The 25,113-nt window shown below is 36.5% G+C and overlaps 1 protein-coding gene and 1 pseudogene across 1 annotated transcript in view; both read right to left on the bottom strand.

Moving 5' to 3' along the window:
- The window catches only part of QTMAN (queuosine-tRNA mannosyltransferase), a 336,381-nt gene extending 312,865 nt beyond the window's left edge, over positions 1-23,516 (bottom strand). Inside the window, exon 1 of the mRNA XM_039855624.1 lies at positions 23,401-23,516. The gene's annotated coding sequence lies outside the window, so the exon portion shown is untranslated. The remainder of the gene's footprint in view (positions 1-23,400) is intronic.
- Positions 6,170-6,292, bottom strand: LOC120597310 (uncharacterized; annotated as a pseudogene).
- Positions 23,517-25,113: the final 1,597 nt, after the last annotated feature.

Genomic DNA, 25,113 nt, shown 5'->3' on the forward strand with positions numbered 1-25,113 from the left:
AAAGCAGAAAATAGTTCTGAGAAATTAATGACCTAAAGGTTTTCAAATTTGAGGAAAATGATAAACCTACAGATCCAAGAATTCAATGAACCTCAAGCAGGATGCATACCAAAAAACTACATCAAGACACACCATTATTGGCGGGGGGGTGGGGGGGGAAACCCTGTCAGGGTGCAATTTAAAAATAAAGGCTAAATAAAACATTTTCAAATAAAAGGTGAGTATTTGTTCAAAATAGATGTTTGCCATGAGAAATGTTACAGTTTATCAGGCTGAAGAAAAATAACACTATTAGGAAGCACAGATCTACATGAAGGAATGAAGACCAGAAGAAAGGATAAATAAGCAAGTAAATATAAAAGACTTTTTTCATTTTTTAATTGCTCTAAAAGAAAACTGACTGTTTAAAGAAAAAAATAAAAAATACTATGATGCTTTACATAATACACAGAAGTAAAATATACAATGCTGCAAAGAACAGGTGGGAAGAAATGCCACATATTTATGTAAAGCTCTTAAATTATACATAAAGTGGTATAATATTATTGGAATATAGACTGTGATAAATCAAAATGTCTACTATAAATCCTATAGAAACAACTAAATTAAAAATAAAAATATACAAAGATATATTGCTAATAACCCAAAAGATGAGGTTAAAAATAAATATTAATCCCAAAGGAAGCAAAAAAAGAAGATAAAAGGAATAAAGAACAGATGAGACATATATATTTCACATATACTTCACACATTTTTAAACTGTTGTCTTTTGATTATTGGATTATAAGAGTTTTTTATGTATTGTAAATACAAGTCCTTTACCAGAGATCTAATTTGCAAATATTTTCTCCCATTTGGGGAGTTGTCTTTTCATTCTCTTGATGGTATCTTTTTAAGTTTTTAATTTTGATGAAGTCCAATTCACCTATTTTTTTTCTTTTGTCACTTGTACTTGTGTTTTTCTAAGGCTTTGCTTAACCCAAGAAGATTTACTCTCATGCTTTCTTCTAAGAATTTTATAATTTTAGTATTTGCATTTAGGTCTATAATTCACTTTGGCATTAATTTTAATAGTGCAAGAAAAGGGTCTAACTTTATTATTTTGTTAATGGATACACAGTTGTCCCAGTACCATTTGTTGACAAGACTATTCTTTCTCTATCAAATTATCTTGGCACCCTTGTCAAAAATCAACTAAACATAAATGTTGAGGTTTATTTCTGGACTCTTAATTCTATTCCACTGATCTATTTTTATACCAGTACCAATAAGTCCTTCACTTTTCTTCTGTTTCAAGATTGTTTTGACTATTTGGGGTAGCTTGAATTTCCATGTAAATTTTAGGATCAGTTTTTCATTTTCTGAAAAAAAAAAAAAGGCAGCTAGGATTTTTGATAGAGATTTTCTTAAATTTGTAGATCATTTGGAAGAGTACTGCCGTCTTAACACTATTAACTCCTCTGATACACAGACATAGAGTGCATTCCTATTTATTTAATTTCTTCCAACAAATTTTATAGGTTTCGGAAGAATCATTTGGTTTTTCTACTGTTTTTGTTCTCCAAAAGATACCATCAATGGGCAATCTACAGATCAGGAGAAAATATGTCTGACAAATGATTTGTATTCTGATATGTAATGAACTCATAACTGAATGACAAGAAAACAATCCATTTTTTTTAAATGGGTAAAAGATTAGAAAGGATACTTCACAAAAGATAAACAAATGGTCAACAAGTAAATGAAAAGATCCAGGTCAGTAGTTATCAGGGAAATGCAAATGAAATCACAATGAGATAACACTATACACCCATTAGCACATCTGAATTTAAATGAATGGTAACATCAAGTGCTGGCCAGAATGTGGAGCAATTAGAACTTTTATACTTGCTTGGAAATATGGCACAATCACTTTGAAAAGGGTTTTACAGTTTCTTACAGAGTTAAGTATACACTTACCAATTCTATTCCTGGGTCTCTAACCCACACGAATTAATGCATATATACAGAAAGACTTGTAAACAAACATTCATGGTGGTGTTATTCCTTATAGGAAAAAATTAGAAACCCCCCCAATATCCATGAACAGGTAAATGTTAAAGCAAATTGTGGCACATTTTCAGGTCAAGATGCCTAGTAATTAGGATGAGGGAGGGAAGGAGAAGTGATTGCAAAGGGATACAAGAGAACTTTTGGAGGTGAGGAAATGTTCCATACCTTGATTGTAGCAGTAGTTACATATATGTGTATATCTGTCAAAACTCATTCAACTGTATATTTAAAGTAAGTGCCTGTTATTATATGTAAATTATATCACCAATATTTTACTTAAAAATTAAAAAAGAAGAAATATTCAGACATTTGGAAACATTGTCAGAAGATGCCAATAGGAGGCACATAAAGTTTTACTACAGGTGTAACCCCTCAACGAATCTTTTATTGCCTTTTATTCATTCAAATCAATTATGTATTAAGTACCAACTATGTACCAGGAATTGTTCTAAGCATAGTGGTAGAGTAGTAAACAAAACGAAATCCCCTGCTTTCATCAAGCTTTCATCCTAACAGGTAAAGACTGACCATAAAAAAACTAAAACAGTTTCAGAAGGCGCTTAACAGGAAAACTAAGCATCTGGGGGGAGAGGACTTTTAAATAAAATGGTCAAGGAAGGCCTCACTAGAAATGTTACATTTCAACAAAGATCCAAGAAAGGTTAGAGAATAAGCTTAGTTATCCGGAGGAAGAGCATTCTAGGCAGAGGGAACTCAAGTGCAAAGCCCCTGAGGCCAGCTATTCAAGGAACATTGTAGTGTCAGTTGCAAATGGAGAGTAATAAACAGTCAAAAGATGAGGCTGCCAATGGGGCAATCTCATATACAGCTTTACAGGCTGCTACAAAGACTTTAGCTTTTACTATAAGAAAGGAAATAACTGAAGCTTTGCACAGAAAAATGACAGGACCTCATGTATATTTTAACTGTGATTATCTTGGCTGCTGCACTGAGATCAAACAACTGGGTTAGGAGTTGAGGATTGCAAGATGAAGCTGGGAGACCAGCAGGAGGCTATTAAAACAATCCCAGTAAGACATGATAATGGGTTGGACCAGGTAGTAGTGGAGGTGGTGAGAGGTGATCATATTCAGATTCTAGATGTATTTTGATGATAAAGCCAACATGAACTACTGACAGATGAGGTGTGGATATAAGAGAGATAAGTCAGGGATGAATGACTCCAAGGTTTTTGATCTGAGTAACACAGATGAACATGTCACTAACTTAGGGAAGACTAAAGATAAAACAAGTTTGGGTAAAAAGATCAGTCGAGTTTTGACTATTTTAGATTTAAATATCTTTAAATATCCATATGGAGGTATCATAAGACAATTGGATATGTGTCTGGAGTTCAGAAAATAAAAGCTCTTATTTTTTCAAGGTAAATCACTGGGTATGGTGGGTGTGTGTGTGTGTGAAACTTAAGAAATCATCCTTACTTGAATTTAATGCATTAAGGCCTCAGCACTAACAGATCATTCCTGTGTTTTCTAATTTACATAAATCCATACAAGTCTGCTAGGCACTTCACACCTTTATTTTTACTTTCACATCTGAAGTACAGCAATATGGATAGATAAGGTGTATATTTAAGATAACAATGTGAACAGACACATTCCTGGAGCTACAGCTATTTAAAAGTGACACTAGCATCAAGATACTCATTCTTATTCTGGGAAGGCTTTAAAAAACAATCACTTGTTATGAAACTAATTGCAATGCCAAATGCTTCTTAGGCTTGTATGTGAAAATTATCATCTCTACATTTTACTGTTTTAAATCAAGGAAAGTAATAGACTTTGTGATTAGACTTAAAAGTTTGGTTTTGATGCTTATAACTATCTAGGTTCTAAAGTGAATAACATTTCCACACTATATTTCATGGAGGAAGACACTTTGTACATAACTAAAGAAATGCAAAAATGACATGTAAAAATACCAAACTTCAACCAGAATTCTAACATGAGCAAGCATGCTTAACTTGTGGCTGAAACCATTCTAAAAAAAGTTTTTTTCAGTGTGAGTGAGCATTATTTCTTCCCAGTCTACCCATTCTCAATTCCATGCCTTTGATTATTCCCTCATGCTAGAATGCCTTTCTTCCCAGCTGATCTCCTTCTCTTCCTTCAAGGCTCAGCCCAAACTCAGCATGCTCCACAAAGCGTGCCATGAATGCCTGTGGTATTTACTTCTCTCCACATTTCCACAGCATTGCTACTTGCATGTCTAGGGAACCTATGTCATTATGCCATGGATTAAGGTTGGCTATTTACCCTAAAACAGAAGCTCCTCGAGGACAGAAAATCTTAGTCATCTTTGCCTTCCCTAAAATACTTAACATAGTACCTTACATATCAGATTATAGGTATAAACTAAAGGCTTGTTCAACTAAATTCTATTAAACTAATAATCAAATACACTGAATTCAGTGGGATACATTTCATCACTTCAAACATAATCTTCTGGATCTCACTTCCCCATCTCTCCATAACATCCCAGAAAAATCCTATTGCTTCTCAGTCACTTTCAAGTATTGTAAAATATAGTCTAGTCCAGTTTAACCCTTCGATTTCGTATCTTATTCAAAGAATATCACTGCACCGCCCCCCCCCCCAACCAGGGTCAACCAGAAGAAATAATAATCTGTTTTTCAATATTCTTCGTGGCTCTTTCACTTTTCTCCACTTCCTTCCTCATTTTCTGGTTCCTGCAGATCAGGTTAGGCAGAGGAAGAGGGACGAATGTTCTGTGTGCCTAGTTCCATGTGGTTTTACTAGATGGATTGGTAGCAGGATGATCTGTTATCCTTATGTAATTATTGACAGCACTTCTCTCATTCTCAAAAAAGCCCAGTTTGGACAGTACAATACAGGTCTTCGAGGCAGGGTGGCCTTAAATTACAGCAAGCAAAGAGGCTGGTTCCTTCACCCTGCATAGTTCCCTGGTGTGGGGGATTCATTCTCAGACTGGCCTCACTATCCCACCCACAGTCCCCTCGTATGACAAGCAGCCCTCCTTGGCTGGATCCATCAAGATAACTCAAACCTGGTTAGTTCTCATAGGGTCTACTTGGGCCACGAAACAAAATTAATGTCTTCTTATCACACCGGATTGACAAATGTCAACTCTTTGCACTACTGCCCTCTCTCAACATGGCACCTCACTGGTTCCAGACACTCTTTTCTGCTCCAAAAATGAGTCTATGTTCAGGAATGCTCCAAACTCTAGAAAAAATATGCTCTCTCAGAAACTCTCTGGGAAGTGTGATTGCATTATCAAGAAACAAGATTATGTGTAGCTCATTAAACAACCAGACAAGAAATTATAAATACCAATCTACACTTCTGCAAGACATACCCAAATTCTGAGTTGAGAACAAAAGGTCCTTCTGGGAAAAAACTGAAATGTCACATAACTACCCACTAGATTAACAATTCTTCACCTGAATAAAACCTGTATTACCCCTTTTCCAATTTCTCTTACATACGGGAAGTGGGTGCTGCAGTTCTTTTACTAAGCCCCACATCCCTCTTTAGAATGCGAGGATACTTACTGACCCTTATTTTCAGCTTTGGAACTTTAGCTAAAATCTTGAAACAAGTGCTAGTTGTCAACACACTATCTTAGGTGGAATTCCCCTGTTATAGCTACTGCTTATCATCTGGTCAAATTTTACCTTAGTAGATCAGTATATTATTCATATTCAAACAACTCATTTAATTATACACATATTTAATGAAGAGCCACAGCATAAATGGAGAATTCCCACTTTGAAATTCAGATTTAAAATGATACCAACAAAAAATGAAAAATAAAATTCTGTACAACAAACCAATAATTACATACAGGTATCCCCACTTTTTGAAAGCTTGCCTATGCCACTTCACTTTTACAAAATACCTATATCAACACCTGTTTTCACTAACCAAAAGAAATCTAAAGAGGATTTTTGCTTTTAAATTAATGGTAACTGTTTCTTCACTTTACTCCATTCCGGCCTACGAAAGGTTTCATAGAAACACTATACTTTTGGATAGCAGGGGAAACCTGTATCTTTTTAAGTCAAGTTATATACTATAAAGTGTTATGATTATTTATTTGTTTGTTTGTTTAACACCTACAGCACCTGGTCTTCCTAGGTGGTCTCCCATCCAAGTACTAACCAGACCCAACCAACCTTGCTTAGCTTCCGAAATCAGACGAGATCGGGCACGGTCAGGGTGGCATGGCTGTAGATTAAAGTGTTAAGATTTTTTTAAAAATAGATGTCTCATAATACTATTTACTAGATTTCAGTTATTACATGAAGAATACTCATAAAAGCTCTGTCTATAGAAAAATCTTGTAGTATGCATCAATATCTATACCTAGAACAAACTGTAGAGATTTACAGACTTGAACTAAAAATGCATAGTGGGGATGGTTTAACCACATTGGAAAAATTATACATATAAACATAAACTTCTAAAGTTAAAACACACACCAATCCTGACAGAACAATTCCATTCTTAGGTATTTAACTCAGAGAAATTAAATCATATGTACACAAAAAGATACACAAAAATTATGTTTATAGCAGCTTTATTCACAATTGCCAAAAAACCAGGAAAAGAAAATCAAATGTCCAGTAACAGAATAATGGATAAACAAATGGTGGTAAAACAGATCACTACTCAGCAGCGAAAGAGAATGAACCAGTTACACACAACAGGGATAAATCTCAAAATGACTATACTGAGGAAAAGCAGCCAGGTACAAAACAGTATATACTCTATGATTCCATGTATATAAAGTTCAAGGAAAAGTTTACTTCATCTATAGTAAGAGAAATCAGAACAGTGGTTGTCTACGGGGAAGAGAGAGGAGGACTGATTGGTAAGAGCCATAAGAGAATTTTGGGGGGTGTTAAACTATTCTATTTCTTGAATGAGAGGTAGTTACATGAATCGACACACATATCAAAATTCATTAACTGTTTATTTAAAAATGGATTTTTATATATAAATTACAACCAACGAAACTGATTTAAATCGCATCTGATATCTTACTTCCGGAAGATGTCAAGGATAATCAGTTAATGTAAAATGTAATCTCCTTCCAAAAGCTGGTTACCAATATGTATATTGGTAATCATAATAAACTTATAAACTAAATCAGATTCTGAAACACAAATCCAAGTCCAAAGTGTTTACCCAAAGTCACAAGGAAACAAGGATAATTTTAGTCTATAGCAACATCCATAAAGGCTCAAAGAATGAATGGGAGTAATCAACATATCTTTTCTTGGGAGGTCATGATCTAAAGCAGGTGGTCACTTTTGACTATCATAAAATATGAATATGACTTCATGTTAAAGATACTTTTCCCCGACTTATCCAATATTTACTCCACCTACTAGCAACTTTTGAGGAGCATACTACCCTGTATCAATAATACCTATTTCTAAATCACTTTTCCTGATCTCTCTACCTTAGTTTTCTCTTTTTAGCTAAAAACTCTATCTAGAAATATCATACAACCACTTCACTCTTGAATAACCCTCATTTCTTTTTGTCCAACTGCTTTGTTTGCCTATGACCTGTTTGCTAATTTTTTTGTATATTTTCAAGCAATTAAAAAATGCATTTTCAATTCTAACACTTTGAGTTCAACAATTCCAATTTTTTTTCCTATCCTCATTACAACATCCCTCAGATGCCAGAGTACTCACATTTAAGCTACTTTACCATGCTGCCACTTTGGGGTTTTTTTATTATTTCACTCCTCCATGGGACCAGTGAACGATAAAGCCAAAGATCCCTTATCATTTCACTCTATACCTTAAAAAAACATATTGGATCATTTGACTCCAAAGCCTTATTGCACAGTTATATTTTTTACATTTAAAAATGCTGCTGCTAAGGCACCGTTCCTATCCAAATGACTAAATGTGTCCTTTCCAAGGAGATAATGGTTTGTTCAGGGCTTCATACCTCTACTTGTAAACGCCTGTAAACATTTCGTTCTCATTTTAATGGGCTTCATAACACTGTTATCTACTGTTATCATTTCTGAACCAAACTGGTAGTTACCTTTGACTGTATCAGACTGCTTTCAAGAACTGTTTCTACATATGTTATTTGGAGTTGATCTAATTCAGCTTATGATCTACTGTATCTAAGTCACTGTGGTAGCTTTTTATCACCCACCCTTCATATATGGATTTTGTATCATGGCATCACTTACATCTGAAAATACAGCTATATAATACTATACTAACTATATCAAAGGCAACAAATAAGACAGTTGGAAGAGTTGCAGAGTCTAGATAACAATATTGTCCAATATATCACCTCACTGCTTTCTCCAAGGAGGCCCAAACATCCTTCTGTAAAATGAACATGAAGTCATTTATGTTAAAAACCATTAGTCTTAAAATTTTCCCATAATGTATACTGGCTGTTCGAATTACTTTTTATTTATTCATTTATCAGACAATCACTGGAAAGAAAAGGTCCCTGCACAAAATGAGCTACAACTGTAAGACTCTATCTTCACTTCTTACTCAAGACCTTGGGTATACCACTTAGCTTCTACTTTCCTCATTAAAAGTTGGGATAATTGTACCTGCTTTCAAGGTTGTGCAAAGAATTAGAAATAACTTATGCAAGGTATCTTACTCAATGTCTAGTACATAGGCGGGTTTCAATAGTATGTGGTAATAATAAACCATTATTCCACTGATAGTCTTACTCTAGCACCCTTATCAATCCAAAAAAAGTGGTCATCTATTATCTATCACATTTAAAATCTTATTCTCCCTTTTACATTCCACTAATTTCCCAATGTCTAAAATAGCTTCACTTTCTCCATTCACAAAATTACCTTCCACTCACCTTAAGGAAAAGCAGCTTTAACCATTGGTTACAAAGTTAGGGAGAAAGGCAGTGGGGGAAGAAACCACCTGAACAGTCACTGCTCTACTAAAATAAACACAGTAATGTATGCCTACTACATCCTTACCTTAATCTTCTTTCAAAAGTCTTTTTTGAAGTCCATGAAAGTCAGGATCACTACCTTTCTCATGTCCTATAAATACAATAACTAAACAAGTCCTATGTCAGTCAATGGACAAAAAGATGTAACTGATGAATCCTCAACTCTCTGAATTCCAATATTTTGTTATCTCAGGAATCAATTTATGAAAACTCACCAGGTGAAAGGGGTGGGGAGGCAGATTAAACTAAATAGTCTTTTGACTACTGATACAAAACTAGTTTTAAACACCTGGATTTTATTCTTCTCCTGATTATACTCAAATCAATTGCTGGCACAAGAACCAACTAAAAATTTAACATGCTTTTCTGCAACTACATTCTCAAATTCCAATATATAGCACTTTTTTCTGCAATAAACTAGTTTTACTCACTTTTATGAGATGTCTTCTCAAGCTTAATAAGAACAGGTAAAATAATAACTATAACCTATCAAGCTATATTTATCATTCTTCTATACATTATATTTTGAAAAAGGTTTACTTTAGGGAAAAACATAATAATGGCAATCCACAAAGTGCTCTATTTAATGTTCTCTGCCCAGAAGACCACAATGGAATTGCTGATTTAATACTATCGATGTTAAATCCATATATATGTTATTAAATATATATTAGTTATAAGATAAAATGGTGCTTCCTGCTTTAAACACACAAACATACACACACACAAAAAATCAGTCTTTCCTTAAGTATCTTATGCTTGAAAACGGTGAAGTTTTCTAAATATTAATCACAATAGTCCCAAATAAAATCCATAGGGCAGTTCAATTATGGCACAAAAGATGAATGAGAGTATTTCATTTCGAAATCCCTGAGTCTTAGGATCTAAACATCTAAGAACATCCCCCTTTCATTCCAGATTCAAAAGAGTTTCAGGCATTCAAATGCTACAACACACCTGTCTTTCAGCTATAGGCATTGCTTCAATGAAAAAATAGCTTAAAAACCATGAAATGAAATCAATTCCACATAAAGCTATCGCACGATTCTGATCTCTAATCTGACTTGTAAATTAGATGTGTGTAACTTCCACTCTTCAAAAACCTGCAGATCTTTTTCCTAGCAGAAGGGCTATGCTAGTTGCATTGCACTATGACCAAAAATGTGCAGCAACGGCAGGGGCACACTGATAAACTGAATGGTAGAGGCCTTGAATACAGATTTCAAGGTAAGTCATGAGGAAATCTTTTTTTGTTTTTACATGAGCGATATGAACTATATAAAATGTAATCTATGTTTTATATCCTGGGCTGCCAGAGTATTTGTTGAATGCTAAGATGAAAAAAAGAAAGTTAAAGATTCACTGAGGAAGAAATGCAATTTAACTTTGAGAGAATCTACCCACCTCCCAGCACTGCTTTCAAATCTTCTATTACTGATTTAAACGGATACAAGCCAAAAGTGGGAACTCTAACCAAATAAAATGTTCATTTGGTTCAGAAAATATTTTGATGTTTCAGTTTTCATAGGTTTATTTCCAGTTCATATCTGCTTCTTAACTCATTTGTAAATTTAAGTAAATTTTCAAATTTAAGTAAATTTAGTTAACAGATCTGAATATATTTATTAGTTATTTTTAATTAACAGTCATTAATTTATTAACTGTTCCATGCACATTAATACTGTATAGTATGATCTTCTACTTACTATTGACTTCAAGAGCCTACACAAAAGGATGTTTTCCTAGAAAATTCTGGATACAATAGCTTTTTATAAATAAAAACATTTTAAATACTCTAGGGCACAGGTCCCCAACCCCTGGCTGTGGACCAGTATCGGTCCATGGCCTGTTCGGCAAAGGGCCACAGAATAGGAGGTGAGTGGTGGGCCAGCAAGCTAAGCTTCGTATGTATTTGCAGCCACTCCCCACCGCTAGCATCACCGCCTCATCTCCACTTCAGATCATCAGGAATTAGATTCTCATAGCAGCACCAGTCTCTGGTGCCAAAAAGATTGGGGACAAATGCTTAAGGAGAGAGCAAAATTTCAAGAATCTCCTAAGTAAAATTACATATGCGAAAGTTATAGTCCTTAAATTAACCTTTTTAAGTTAACTTTTTTAGGTTAAGTAGACTTTTTTCTTTACAGTATTTCCCTTAGAGGAATAGAACCCAATGATAAAAGGTGATAACTATATAAGTTCCATAAATGGACAAGAACTTAAAAGATTGATTACCAAAACAATTACTATATATTATGGAATAAAACATTATTCATTCCCCAAATAAAGATCAAATTTACTTCAACCACCCCCACACCACACCAAAAAGTCATTTTTATTTAGTGATAATGTCCTTGGGTTCATAGCAGGGCTTGATGGCATACTGGTGTCACACTCTGCCAGTCATCAAAAGAATACACGAGCCTTCTTTTTCAACTTCTTTGTCTACTACTGCATCATTGGACCCAGCAGGCAGCTCACCCAGAAAATTTCAGTTAACGGATTTTGGCTCTCTGTGCATAAGACGAAAATCTTTACGAAGTATCCAGTTTGTCTTATAGCTGAGATCTGAACCTGCTGCAGATGTCACATCTAAATTCTTGAATGGATTTTTTTATCATCTTTGTCACCTATAAAACAAGACAGTGTCACCAACAGTATTGTCCTGAAGAACATCTATTTCACTTATGCTAAGCTTTCTGTATAACTGAAAGTCATTTACTTATGTAAAACAGGAGTCAGCAAACTAGATCCTGTGGGCCAAATGCAGCCCACTGCCTGTTCTTGCACAGTCATGATCTAAGAATGAACTATATATTTTTAATGGTTGGAAAGATTTTTTAAAATGCTAATAATCTGTGACATGCAAAAATTACACAAAATTTCAATCTCCATAAATAAGGTTTTATTGGAACACAGCTACTCATTCATTTATGTATTTTTCTATGGCTACTTTCATGCTATAAGGGCAGATTTAAGTAGGTACAGCAGAGACCATCTGACCCATAAAGGCCAAAATACTTACTATCTGGTGCTTTAAAGAAGTTTTCTGACCCCTGGCTCAGAGGACATTTAGTGGGTAAGTAATAGGATTCTTAGTGCCTCTTACACGAAGAACCTGAGTACAGTGACCTAGTTGTTCCCTGCCTTACTTCCATTAGTTTAATAGTCAGGGGCTACATAATGACATTTTGGCCAAAGAGACCTCACACACAACAGTGGTCCATAAGAATAAAACCCAAGAAGATTCAGTGAAGCGGTTAGCAGAAGCTTTTGCAAACCTCAACAACTCCTTAAAAAGTCTGAAAACATGGTGGACCCCAACACCAAAAGGTTTTCACTGATAGAGAGGAATGTTCATGGTGCATTATCTACTTAGGAGCAAATCTACTATGGAAAAAAAAGAAACAAACCAAGCAAACCCACATGGACATACTTCTGAAAAGAGGGACACCTCCTCAAGAAGAGCTTCAGACAGATCTTTCAGGAGGTATTTCAGAAAAGGGCAATATTATCATAGGAAATGACAGGTACATGTGTCATTGCTCTGAAGATCTTCCAGTGGGACAAGATGTGGAGGTGGAAGAAAGTAACAGTGATCTTGACCTTGTGTAGGCCTAGGCTAATGTGTGTCTTTTAGTTTTTAACAAAAATGTTTAAAAAGTAAAAAATTAAAATAAAAACATTTTTAAATAACAAAAAAGCTTACAGAATAAAGATATAGACAATATTTTTATATAGATTACAATGTGTTTGTGTTTTAAGCTAAGTACTATTATAAGAGTAAAAAAGTTAAAAATCTTAAAGATTAAATAGTTACAGTAAGCTTGTTATTGAAGAAAAATATTTTTAATAAGTTTAGTGGGGCCTAAGTGTACAGTGTTTATCGAGTCTACAGTAGTGTAATGTCCTGGATCTTCACATTCACTCACTCACTCACTGACCCAGCCAGAGTAACTTTTAGTTCTAATAGCTCCATTCACAGCAAGTAAATGGAGGTATAGAGGTATACATCTTTTATCTTTTATACCATGTTTTTACTGTATCTTTTCTATGTTTAGATATGTTTAGACACAAATACCACTGTGTTAGAATTGCCTGCAGTATTCTGCACAGTAACATGCTGTACAGGCTTCTAGCCTAGGAGCAATAGGTTATACTATATAGCAATAGGTTATACTATATACCTAAATGGTATAGCCTACTATACCTAGAAATGAGCTGTTACGTAATTTTGATACGTAACAGCTCATTTCTCAGAATGTATCCCCATCATTAAGCAACACATGGTTGGTTTTCCTGGGTAGGCCACCACTCCAGTGCATATAGCTACAGTAACTTTACCTTCTACCATAGCTCAGCCTTGCCTCAATCCAAGGGACCAAAATTGCCCTTGGGCAGAAAGAAGACAAGGGGCTCAGCTTCAGGTCAAATTCTGATTCTCCCACATTGATCTCTTCTGTGTCTCCAAGTTATCCTAGTTCTGGATTTCTGCTTTATATCAACCCTTTTCCATAATAGGCTTCCTGTACTGGATACCAGTATTAAAAATCTAAATATCCTGCCAGAGACCCTGGGACAGTGGGCTGAATCACAGCAATCCTGGACTGAACTGTGCCAGCTAATCACCAGGTAACAGCCACCCTGTAATATGAATTTGTTTGGGACCCTTGTGAATAGCTTGCATACTCCAACACTCTCCTGGCTTCCACTCCTCTTTCTGATCATGACTGTCCCTGGAGTTGATCAATTTCCTTTTACATTAAAACCTCTGACCTATAAATCTATGAGGTCAATCTTCCCAACTGGCCTGTCATTCTGTTTCTGGAGCTCAGTTCATACAATAACCAAATGTAAGAGCACAACAAAACTGTATACAGATGGATTTTCCAACCCAGGACTACCCATCTTAAGACATCGCTTACTTTTTACCAACTGCCCTAAAAGGGAATTTATCATCCTCAAGCAGCATTCCTTCTCCTTTTTTCCCTCAACCATTGCTAGTTAGCCCAACGTTTCTATACCTGCTTTATCTTAGAGTGTTGCCCACCACCCTCTACCTACTTGGGGTGCCTAGGACACCCGTGTCTCTTGAGCATGGCTTCAGAATGAGGTATCTCTTGCTTCCATTAAAGTTTTAACACTCCTATTTCTACTGTAGCGGGGAAGGGGAGTTTCTTGTCATTGTTGGACTGCAATGGAGACACATATTTGGCTAGATTTCCAAGAGTCAAAATATAATTCCCCACAGGACGATGCTAACAGTCCACAATGAGACTATGCCCATACTATTAATGGCACTAAAAAACACATCTGTAATTCATTTTATGTTGTTGCAAATAACTAATTCACAAACACATTCATAAGCTGTGAACAGACTGTCTAGAAAATAACTATGAAATATTAGGAAGACTTTACAGTAGACAATTAAGCCAAGTGTAAAGGCTTCAGAGAAAATGGCAGTTTATTTTCAGCAAAGTGAACTTCACTACAATCTTGAAGTAACTTGCCATGGTGAACTCTGAAAATTGCATGAATAGCTCATAACCAAAAAAGTATATCAAGAATAAATACAGTGACTGGGATGACCATTAACCATATCTCAATTCTGGATAGCAACCATTCTGGTAGCATCAACTTAAATAAAAATAAAAATCTTTTTGAAAACACAGGAAACCCTCTGTCCATTTGGGTAATGACATGGAAGCCCAGTGATATGACCTTATAACCAGGAAAAGAAACTACAGGCATGTAGTCCATATTCCACAGGAGTACTCATAAACCTCAGAACTTCACTCATTAGATGAATCTAGCCTCTTTCCCTTAAAGAGTTCTCAAGTATTTTAGTATCAGAACTCTTTTGTGTTCTCAAAAATTGAGGACTCCCAAGAGCTTTTGTTAATATGAGTTATAATTATCAATATTTACCATGTTAAAAATTAAATGAGTTTAATTATTTAATAATTCATTAAAATTTTTAATAACATATTTAATATTTTATGAAAATTTTCCTAAACAAAAAAAAGTTTAGTGATAAAAATACTGTTTTAGAACTTCTGCAAATTTCTTTCATGCCTAGCTTAATAGAAGACAATTGGATTTTCTTATTTGCTTCCATATTCAATCTGTTGTGATACATTATTTTGACTGAATTATATGAAAAAAAAGTAGCCCCACACAAATATGTAGTGAGAAAAAAGGAAGTATATTAATAGCCTTTTTAGATAACTGTAGATGTTCTTTGATAATACACCAACACTTGACAAGTAGTTTAAGAACTATAATATGGAATCTAAAAACACATAAACATTATGTATTGTTACTTGCTTTTTATAACGGTCTTTTACCCATAATTTTAGAATACTGATCACTTTGAAAGTATTGGTTTATTGAGTTATGAAGATATAAAAAACTTGATATAATTAATTTATTAATTAATACCATAGCAAAAACTCGCATTCGTTAATAACACTATCCATTCCATCAGAAAAATCTTTATGTATTGGAAAGCTGACAAGAGCACAGCAGGTAACACAAGTTAACTAAAATTTTAATTTTTACTTGAGAGCTCAAATTTTATCACTGGCAACAAATATTGTCAGTTATTTTCCCATAAGTGGCAAGCTCACTTTGTTCATTTTGAAGAAAATGACTCCCAAACATCTAAATCTAAATAATCACAATTTGTCTGGTAGTTATTCTTTCAAGTAAAAATGATATTTCATGCAAAATGTGGTTAGTTCAGCTAGGAACGCAAAAAAAAAAAATCACTGAGTTTTCCTTGAGATAACCAATGTACTCTGGATATGCAGCAGAAGTGCTTTTTGTGTATTTCCTGTCTCATCACACAGAATATTAAAATGAAGTATGCTCAAGAATAAAGATTTAACAAAATTAATAATTTTTACTTCTTCATCAAGGACATTCTTAAGGAAAATTAGTTTTGTTTTGTTTTTTTAACTATGAATGCATGGCAGTAAAGAATATGATGAATATTAGTCCGTTTGGTGCCAATGCTATTTACTATCCATTAAAATAACCACCGTTTTACCCACCAATGCTTTACTGTCATCAGAGCAAATGTCAAAGCTGTGGAAAAGGCAAAAAGTTAATATTACTATTTTGCATGAAATATCATTTTTACTTGAAAATAGTTTTAACCACATGGACCCTCTGAAAAGAGTTTCAGTAACCCCTACAGGTCTGTACACAATGTAAGAGCTGTTGTCTTAAGGAAACACTGAAAGCTATGAATGACAAGTTGCCATACCCAAAGTCATACTAAATATCCCCAACATAAATACATTAAATAGCTGTACAAAATCTTGTATTTTAAATCAAATTGATCCAATTTGTTCTCAACTGAATTAATAATGCAAACAATAGTAGCAATTAACATTTAATGAGCACTTACATGTATTATCTCATTTAATCCTCATAACTCTATTCGTTCTGATATAGTCATGCCACAGATAAGAAAACCTGAAGTGAAGGGAAGTCACTTGTTCAAGGCCACAATAACAAATATCAATATTTATGGATTCAGTTATTACTAAGTATTTTGCATACCTCATCTCTGAAGTCTTTTCAACAAACTTTTTATCATTTTTGCCCTTTATTATTTTTTATACTTTTATTACCCATTTTATAGATGAAAACATTGAATTAAAAAGTTAAGTACCCTGCCCAAGGTGACCCAACTGTTGGGTCATCTATATACTAATCCAACTCCGTTTTACTCCACCGAATATACTGCATATTCTGCCTCTCTATATCACACATCAGTATATCCTTTGTATATAGACTGATGGCTACAAGTCTTAAATAGTTTTAATGTCATCTGAGCAAGACCCCTATTTGGAAAAGATTTTCACTAATTTAATTATCTGTCATCAAATGGCGTAAAACCTACTTCCTTTTATAGTCTATACTCTAGGTAATTGTTCATTAATTCATCTTATTAAACACCTATCTGCATATAACAACCTATCAATGTAGATAAGATTACTTTTAAAAAACACTCAATACATCCAGGGGATATCCCAGCATTACAGATGAGAAACTAAAACCCAGAGAAGTAACTAATGTCTCCCAAAGACAAGCTGTTCATAAATACCAGAGTCAAAATCATTTGAACTGACCCTGAAGCCTAAACTCTTCAATCACACAGCCTGCATATATTTAAGAAGGTCTCAGACAATGGCCTAGGAATTGCTCAGGTCTGGCTACAGAGTTTGCTGATAATATATCCACTCCACCTAAGGCAATCAAGACATGAACCATCTTCTATCTCAAAGACCAAGGCGTGAAAAGGAAGCTGGTTCATGCTGCAAATAAGAAGTTATGCTCTCAGGTGCTTTAAGGTAAAGCAGCTATAGGTAATGTTGATAAAAGTAAAATTTTCTTAGGTGTCAGCATACATCTCTGGGGCTGAGATAAACAAAACAAAACAAAACAAAAAAAACCTAGAGGAATCTGTCATGACAGTTACACAGGCTAGCTACAGATTACACAATAGTTTTCGGATGCCAGAAGCCCAGGGATGCTGTGAACCTTAGTAAACGGCAGCAGAAATCATTTTCCTAAAACTTTCCTAAACTCTATAATCGATCAGCAAAATTTTCATTTCAAGTTAGGATCTGTGAAGGTCAGGGATAAGTTATGTCCCAATACGTTTCTATTTTAAGGACCTACCTTGCAAGACACTGCTTAATATTAAACTCCAAGGGGATCAGGAAAGGAATCAAAGTTTATATAGCTCCAGTCACACTTATAACTTGTTGTAACTCAACTTTTAGGAAGTGTAAACATCTTGAGAGGAGTGTGGCTTTAATTTCAAACAAATTGTATTCTCAAGGAGTCCTCACACACATCTGACAGGAAGGTGACAAAATGGAAGGCTGTGGTGTACCACCTAAAAGGGCAGGCAATACAAGTGAGAGATGTGCAATTATACTTGTCACAGAATACCACATTCTGGACTCCCTCTATGGCAAAGGAAAACAACGATGATGACAAAACCAATGAGCAAACTTTACTTCCTCCCATCAATGATTCCTAGCATGACCAAAAAGAATCAATCTAGTAATATGAAAACAGCTGACAGATATATAGAGAAAAAAAATCAACACTGAGGTCACGTCCCTCAACATGCATCATTTATCCTAAGGATTCCCCCACTTATCTGAATTAATTTCATGTACCTCATTTAATTCAGATAATTGAAGTTTTCCTTTTAGAGTTGTAAAGTGTTTATTTACCTCAACATAATTAGTAAAGTGTCCACTTAAAAATACCACTACAAAAATTACCGCCCCCTCCTCCACACATACATACATACTGCACTATCATTAAAAGTACGAGATTTTGGCCTTCATGGGAAATTTAGTTCAAAAATCCTCTTTAAAAAATTAGCACAGGAAATTCTACAAGAAGTTATAGTCATTACCTTTTTAATACAGAGTGTTTGCATTACTTGTTGAAGACATGGTAATTTGGGTATTCAATACATGACTACTGTTCTGAAACCAAATTAAAGGTTTAGACTACTAAAGAGTTTGATGACTTGCCTCAATACAATAACTGGGATTGTACGGAGAACAAAACCAAAGAGGTCTCTCTTTTTTATGAGCAGGCATTTAAGGGCCTTTTAATGAGAATTTACTCTTTAGTTATATAATTACTAATGAACAAAAATAGGCTATTAAACTCACTTCTTTATAGTGTCATAAAACTTCCGTGTAAGAAATATAAAATAATATATATTAATCGAACTCAAGAAAAATTGAAATGTGCAACTCTTAACAATACATGGTGAAAATTACATACTTTTTCTTTCTCAAATTCCCTGCCAGATGACTGATGAAGTTTTTTTTTTTTTTTAATGGACATACTTATAATTTAAAATATATAGACTCTGTAGTACTAATGATGGCAATGAAATGTATAAACCTCTTGTATGAATTCTAAATTTCTATATGAACACTGATTTCCCATACAGGTAAAAGACTTATTGTTAGGATGAATTTATATCTAATCAATATATATTTATCACCTGCTATGTGCCAAGCACTGTACTGAGTGTAGAGGACACTACCGCAAACAGCACAGATTTGGTTCCAACATTCCCATACACAGGGGTACACAGACTAAAAGAAAAGATAGATAACGAACATGTTATGGGAAAGTATAACAAATGAAATGTTATACTTTATATATTTATGTAAATGTTATACTTTTGAATGTTATAAGTCAAATGATAGCTCAAAAAGGATAAGACATGGGTAGAAAAACACTTGAAAATAATTAGCTACCATTGAAATTGAATGAAAATCACCCACTAAGTGACTAAGCTAAGAAGGCAGAGAACTCAACAGCAAAGTAAGTTAGGAAAGAGATGAGAGTAATGAATGGATGAATCCTGGGCGTCCTAAAGTTCCTGTTGCAAACGAAAAGTTGGGCTCAAAAAGGGCTCAAATTATAATAACCAAAGAGCCCAGCTCTCAGCTGGCCTGTCTTTAGTATCCAAGGGATCAACCCAGTGAGTGAGTCCAGAAGGCAGTATAACAGTATCTTTGCTCTACGAGTTCTGCCTTGGTTGAAGTAGGACTCCAAAATCCACTGTGGACAAGAACAGGTACCTACTCCCTGAGGGGAGAAGGGATGGCAAGGAAACAGAGATAGCTAAACTGTTAAGAGTTCTTAAATTGACTTAAGACAAGAGTGGAGGTCCACAAAGGATATGGAATACGAAAAGAATCCAGACAAGAAACATATTACGTGGACTTATGTAATTGCTTATCTGGTTACTTTTAAAAATAAATATTCCCAAAAAAAAGCTGTCTGTTTAAATGACAAGTGTGACCTTCAAGTGTGGGAGAAGAGGACGATATATTCTTAATATTTCTTACTAGTTGTCTGATTCTGTATCCTAATTCCATCTAAACCTATATTGATATATTCTAGAGGCTTCACACACATTTCATTAAGATGTTTATGCCATATAGCTCAAAACTCCCAATGAGTAAAGTGTTTTTAAAAACGAGAATCTCATAATCTCGGAGTCAAACTGCATAGATGTCAAAGGTCAGTGAGACACCATAGCTCTGTAAGCAATGAAAGCTCAGAGCACCAGAATTAATTCCAGATCCCAATTCCTGAAGGGAATGAGGGTTTTAATGTATTTTCAGTCTTAAAAATCGATTTAAGAACTGGGTGGGAGAAACAACACCGGCAGCGGATAGGCCAGGTAGACCAGGACTGACGTAAAAACCAGCAATAACAGATGTAAAATTATTTTCTCCCTATAAATGCCACCCTACTCTACTGTACAATTGTTTTCAGCAACAGTACAAGTAGAAATAAAAATGCATGTAGTCCAAAGATGCTGTCCTTGTGAAGGCTATTATTTATATGACTGTACATATTCAAATAGGAATCACTCTATGAAACTGGCCCTGCATTTGTCCAAATATTATCTGCCAAGGCTATTCATTCAGAGTGGAGTAGTGGTACTTTCCAAAAGAAACGCTTGACAATTTTCCTCAGCTAATTTTTTTTTTAAATAATCAAAACATGCTAGTCTGATCTATTAAAGAGAAAAGACATAGAAAAAGCAAATATAACGTGGTTTTTTTTTTTACAGTACCACCATGAAGTATGACATATCAAATATAGCCTAAAACTGTTTAAAATATCATTTCAGGGTAGCTTCCAGGGCAGTCTGAACTCCCAGTCATGTTTCTTACAAAGACCTATATGCTAAAAAATATATCCTTATAAAGTGAAACCAAAGCTTTAAAATGGACCTACGGTAACAATTAGGATCATTTAATTCATGATGGTCAAACTTTGCTCCAGTGGAAAATTCAAAGTATTTTTAGCTTGATTGAGGTGTTCTATCAAAAGATTTAAATAATGATGTCTTTTCACAATTTCACAGTAATATATGTTAAAGAACAAAATTCTCAATGTTAAATTTCTTCCCTCAATTTTTCTAAAATATCTGATACCTACTACTTTTCAATATGAAATTCAGCCTGAGTATCTGATTCACCAAAATAATAATAATAATAATAATTTCAAGTTTACAATATCACGATTCATGACTTTCTGGCCACTCTGCTACCTCCTTAACTTTGATTAAGCCCAAGACCACAAGCATTTACAGAGCAGCCACTACACTTGACACAAGGCATACACAAATAAAACACGGTCCATCTTTCATTAATCTCTCACAAGGGAAAGTGTACACAAAAAGTATTTACTAAATGCCTATACTTAAAAACTATGGTATAGGAGATGCAAAGGACTTCTGCATTTGAGGAACACTAAGAAAAGTGATGCTGGGAATGCAGGAATTCGGTTATCACATGTGTATAGGGCCTTTGCTTCTAATACCAAGGTTATATGCACCACAGTAAGACTCTTGAAATACCAATCTCCTAGGATGACACAGACTATCAGCATTAAGAATACAGGTAAACATTCTTGAAATGAAAATAGTTACTAAATTCAAACAAAATGGAAAATACTGTTTCAACTGATAAAATGTAAACAGTTCTTAACTATAAATAATTTGTATCATTTACTTCTGATGTGTCCAAATCGCGAATTAAAGCAATTACTCAAAATAGGAAAAAGTGGAAATTTAGTAATTACTTGGCTTCTTTTAAGATATCAAAATCAAAACAAATTTTGGTACAAGAATATCCACTGGGAAGATTTGAATTATCAACTTAAGTATTTAGCTAATTAAGTCTACTACTTCTATTCAGCTTCTGTTAAATCTCTTCAAGAAACTTCTTTGATTAATTTCACTCTGTAAAATAATAGGGTTGCATTAAACTGACAAGGTCTCTTACAAATAGAAAATTCTGTACTTCTGTGGTCTATAAGATTAAAATGTCAAAATCGGTTTCAAAACGGGAGAAAAGAAGCCATCTTAACTTCTCAAATTGGTAAAGCTATAAAATTCACTGTTTCCCACCTTATCTCAGTATGGTTCACATTTTACCTATTTGGTTTTCAAGTCTGTCAAAGAAAGTTTCATAATTCAAAAGGTACTCCTCCAACCTTCAATACTAAAACTGTTTCATTAAATGTAAAATCCTACGGAAAATATAAAATAATAAGGAGTGGGAGCTGAGGAGAATCTATTCCACTTCAGATCTGGAACGCAATAATTAAAATTCAATACTGAACTTGGTATGTGGGTTCCTTCATGAAACTCCTGCCATGCTTTCGCTTAAGGTTAAACAGGTTAATAGAGTCTAATAAAACGGCTCTATTGAATTATACTGGACTTTTCAGCAGCTCCTTTACTGACCACTATGTTGAGCTTTAAAATCAACTTCAGGGGTAACACCAAATAACCAAGGCATGCCACGGCACACGGGGGCTGCATTCTGAAACCCACCTCATGTGGAAAATCACCATCAACTCACGTTTTCCATTTCAAACTGTGATACAGGTGAAGGAAAAAGTGTAAAGCCTCTTTGAACCTCCAGTCACACTCCCTCAAGGCGCTAACTTAAGAATTATCTCAAAGATAATCTAATGCAATACAGTTCTCAGAAAACTCTAAAAGTTGTATCTAGGAGAGGAAAAAAAAAAAACAAAACGCCCTTGGGGCTGAAGGTTAAATTAACGTGGTACTGCAACTTCGCTGTTGGGTACATGGCTGGATTTACGACTTAAGTTCAGAGAGACTTTCTACCCGAATAGATCGACTGGATCCTCACAGGAGGGATTCTGGGAGGGCACAGTGAAGTCTTCAGTCTCCGCTGACACAGGGGACGGAGGAGCTGGTGAGATGAGGAAAGTGAGGGCGATAATGGGGCCAGGCGCAAAGGGTCCCTTCACCAAGGCCTGAGAGAGGGCGGCGCGAGGGACAACCGGCCTGGCAGTCTCGCGGTCGGCGAGGAGACCCCTCCGCCTACTCCGGCCCACTCTGGGAACCCGGCCTCCCTTCTCCCCGCGCGAGGGTTACGCGCCCCACGCGCCCCTCGCCGGCGACGCAGAGCAGTGGCGCGCCGGACTGCAGGAAGCCAACATGCACGACGTGCAGAACTCAAGAAAAAGAAATCAGAAATGGTCAGCGTGCAGGACCGAAGTGTGTGCCCCGCTCGGGGCGCCGAGCGGACAGCAGAGAAGGGAGCGCAGCGCGTGCGCCCGGGAAGCGCGCCGTCCGCGCGGCCCTCAGCTCCGCCCCCCCCCCGCCCGGCTCCCCGCGCCGCCGCCGCCGCCGCAGTCCCTCTGGGAACTCCGCGCCGCGCGGCCCCGCGAGGCGGGCGCCGGAGAGGGGAGGGGCCGCGCTCCCCGCCTCCCCCGCCGGCCCGCGCGGCTCCCCAGCCCGGAGTCTACTCACCTCCTCCTCCTCCTCCTCCTTGTCTCTCCCTCCTGGCCACCGGCGCGGCCCAGCCGGCGACGCACTGACGCCGTGCCCCTCCCCCGCGGTCGCCGCCGCCACCGCCCCTCCCGAATCGCGGCCGCTGCGGCCTTGAGGCGCGTCAGGCGCAGGCCCCGCCCCCGGTCCGCCCCCGCGTCCAAACTCCGCCCCCTGCGCGGCCCGGATGCTGCGGACGGGGGCCTGAGTCAGTCTTCGCTCCAGCCCACGGGAGTCACGCTTATGTAACTCTGGTTGTCGCCACCGATCCTCGCCTCACCTGCCTACTCCGAGAGCCTAGCTTCGCTTCCAAACGCCCCGCACACCCTTTTGCATTTCGTCGATACCCGCCGTCTGCCCCTTCAGCTTTTGTGTACTTTCTCAGCTCCCGTGGGCTTGTTCTAAGCTCGCATTGGCGCCTTCTTTCCTTCTGGAAGGTCTTCGCTGCTCACTAGGTCAGCCCCGGCTTCCTCCTGCAGTTTTTCTGCGGGTCAGTTCTCTCACCGTCCCGGTTCTTCTCCCTGGCCTACTGGAGCCTCAGGGCCTCCATGCGAACCTGACTACTTCCCCGCCACCTCAACCTCCTGCGGTGCTCTCATGTCAGCGCCTGCTTTTCCAGTGCGTCCTAACTTTCCCCCCTCTGATTCCCCTTTTGGAACCCTCTTACCAAGTTTTCCTTTACCCACATTTTGCGCGTCTTTTCGATACTGACTACTTCACACCAGATGCAGTTTGGGTGCTCAAGATTTATATATTCGCGGCCCCACTTAGATGAAGAGTCACATTAAGTAATTACAAATCACAAAGCAAAGCGATAGCAGTGGTGACCATCTTTTACTCATAGTTCCTTCCATCGATACTTTCTCTTAATTGACACTTAAATGTCAAGGAATGGATGTTTCTATTGGGGCTTATAATTCACAAGTTTTGGGTGTTTTTTCCCTGCAACCATAGCTCACTTTAGCTCTTTATTATGTAGTAGAAAGAGCACCGGGACCTCGTTGGTCTCTTGTTTTCTTACCTGTAAAGTTAGGGATTTGTCTGTAAAGTGAGGGATTTGTCTTTTCTGTGATTCTGAATTGTGATTTTGTATTTGGAATGAGGTAGTGGGTTAAATGAGTGAGAAGGCCAAACCTGTAAATGTAACTGGAAGTCTGATAACTTAGTTTTTAAAACTGCAACTTGGAAGAGTTAGACTGTGGTGTGGAAATGAGTTAAGAAACATACCAAAATAAGAGAAACTGATGAGGCTTGTGGAGTTACATCCACAAGTTGCTTTAACTTATCTGAGTAAATGTTATTATCCTTAAATTGAAGAGTTAAAACTATCTTCCATGCTAAACAAAATCCAGGCTCTATGTGGACCTTCAAAGTTTAAAACCATTGTAAATTGAACAACAGCATTACAAGCATTTGAAAGCCTAATAAACCATCTGTCCATCCACTTTAACACAAAATGAGAAAAAGAAAAGTGGTAAATGCCAAAAAAACTGAAAGCAAGGATTCCTAACTACACACGAAACTAGTAAATCTTATCCCACAGAACAGTATATTAAAAACTCCGAAGGCTATGGCAGCCATTTCATTGATTTTGAAATAGAATCATGTAATTTAATAATTGAATTATCTAGTCCTTAATATCAGCTGGAGTCCAATCTTTTCATTTTACAGATGAAGAACTAACGCCCAGAGAGG

Source organism: Pteropus medius, unplaced genomic scaffold, assembly GCF_902729225.1.
Source record: "Pteropus medius unplaced genomic scaffold, Ma_sr-lr_union100, whole genome shotgun sequence".
In the NCBI taxonomy this organism is placed as follows: Eukaryota; Metazoa; Chordata; class Mammalia; order Chiroptera; family Pteropodidae; genus Pteropus; species Pteropus medius.